The following is a 2460-nucleotide window of genomic DNA, read 5'->3' on the forward strand; positions in this document are numbered from 1 at the left end:
TCATTAATGCCTCATTAATGCCTCATTAAGCATTGCGCTAAGATCTGTTTTAAAGTCTATTGTTGGGTCCCTTCTTAGTTTATCATATGTTAGATTGTCACTAATCAGTCTATATCCTTCGTCCAGATAGTCTTTTCTATTTTGGATAACTATCCCTCCCCCTTTGTCCGCTTGTTTGACAACTACATCATGATCTTTTTTTAATTTCCTTCATAGCCCGAACCTCCCACCTGGAGAGATTGCTTTGAGTTGTGTGGTTCTCTTGCTCACACATACGTTTGAAATCTCTATAGACGAATGCATAGAAAGATTCCAAATAAATGCCTTTGGAATGGATGGGGTAAAATACAGATTTAGGTTTAAATGTTGTATGTTGTGTTGCTAACTCCGCATTACTCAACTCCTGGATCAAGCAATCCTCCTCTAGATTCTCGTGGATGGTGAGTTCCAGGGAGTCTCTATTTAGGAGTTCCTCATCATTTAACAGACTACCCAATAGATACATCATTTCTGGATCTGTTTGACATTCATTCATTTCTTCATTGGGTAGTGAACTATGTAACTTAGAAAAGTGCCTTTTAAGGGTCATTTTTCTTATACATTTTTTAAGATCTATAAATAGATCAAAAAGTTTAGGTTTACTTGTGGGTGCAAAAGACAATCCTTTGCGTAAGACACGCAAATGCTCATTATTAAGATTTTTATTAGATAAATTAAAAATCCCCACCTCTCTCAATGCTGCCTTTGTGGGGTACCATATTTCTCTCTCCTTCCTTCTCTTGCACCCCCCTCTCTTCCCCATTCTCGTGGCTCGTATGGTTTTTTTTGGCCTCCGCGGTTGGAAAAACTCCAGGTTCCTCAAGTCTTTCTCTATTCTTTCTTTTTCTTTCTCTTGGTACGTGTTCCTTGTCCTGGATCTTGTGGTTCTCCCTTAAAAAGACTCCTTAAAGGGGAGATGCTTTTAATGTATTAGCCCCTGTGACATTAGATTTAGTAACATTAGTCTTGGGCCTAGCACCAGGTCCCATACTCTGGCTCGGCCTAGCATCCCTCTCAGGTACCGGTGTATCAGAATTCCTAATCGGAGAGTTTCTATGGCTCAAAGGAATCTCGGTAATATCGGATCTTCATTCTCTAGCTCCATGTATCGTATGTTCGGCATCTATCCTGGACGAGTGTCCGCTTGGAGTTCCCAGAATATTAGTTTTATTGGGACCTACAGCTGGAGAATCAGTTTTGGCATTTGCCATAGGAGGTTTTATTTGTATCCATCATATATCTTTTATTGTTTTGATTAACTCCATCCTTATTTTTCTTATCCCTTCCCCCAATTCCGTTGTTTGTTTTCAATATAATCTTGTTTGTCCCTTAGAAATTTCTTATGTTTATTGTCAATAGTATCATTCTCGGAGTTCTTAATTCTTGTATTTAAAATATCACAAAAAATTGCTATAATTCCCATCTTCCTCATATTCCTCCATCTTTACTATATATTTCTGAAAGCATTGTATGTGTCTCTGTCTGTACTGTGTTCCCTGTCCCTAGCGGCAATCTCATTGGTCCCTTGGCCCGCCCGCCCCCGCACACCTCTCATTGGCCTCACACACTCACACCACTGCTTCAGGCCCCCTTGCAGCTCACCTTCCCCCCTCCCAGTGGCCGTCACTCTCCCCCGTCACCCGGACCGCAGCTCACCTCCCCCCCCCCCGGACAGGCCCCGCACCTTCCCCCCTCCCGGTGGCCGTCACTCTCCCCCATCACACGGACAGGCCCTGCACCTTCCCTGCTGCACGTTTCCCGGCGGCTCGCGCTCACAGGTGCAGAGAGGGGGCGCGTGCGCAGCGCTCCCCGGACGGGAGGAGGGAGAGTAGAGAAGGGCCAGGCGCGCGACAATCGGAGGAGCGCGGGAGAGAGGAGCGGTGCTGTGAGTCCTGGCAGAGGTGAGGGGGCTTTGTGTGTGCGTGGGGAGAGGGGGGGACAGTGTGTGTGGGACACCGTGTGTGTGTGTGGGGGGGAGGGACAGTGTGTGTGTGGGGGAGGGACAGTGTGTGTGTGGGGAGGGGGGGACAGTGTGTGTGGGACACCGTGTGTGTGGGGGGGGGAGGGACAGTGTGTGTGTGGGGGAGGGAGGGACAGTGTGTGTGTGGGGAGGGGGGGACATTGTGTGTGTGGGGAGGGGGGGACAGTGTGTGGGAGGGGGAGGGGGGTGACAGTGTGTGTGTGTGTGTGAGGGGGGGACAGTGTGTGGGGGAGGGGGGACAGTGTGTGTGTGTGTGTGAGGGGGGGAACAGTGTGTGTGTGTGGGGGGAGGACAGTGTGTGGGGGGGAGAGGGGAGGACAGTGTGTGTGGGACACTGTGTGTGTGTGTGGGGGGGGCGGGGGCAGTGTGTGTGTGGGGGAGGGAGGGACAGTGTGTGTGTGGGGAGGGGGGGACAGTGTGTGTGGGACACCGTGTGTGTG

The sequence above is a fragment of the Ascaphus truei genome, chromosome 2 (genome assembly GCF_040206685.1).
Source record: "Ascaphus truei isolate aAscTru1 chromosome 2, aAscTru1.hap1, whole genome shotgun sequence".
NCBI lineage: Eukaryota > Metazoa > Chordata > Amphibia > Anura > Ascaphidae > Ascaphus > Ascaphus truei.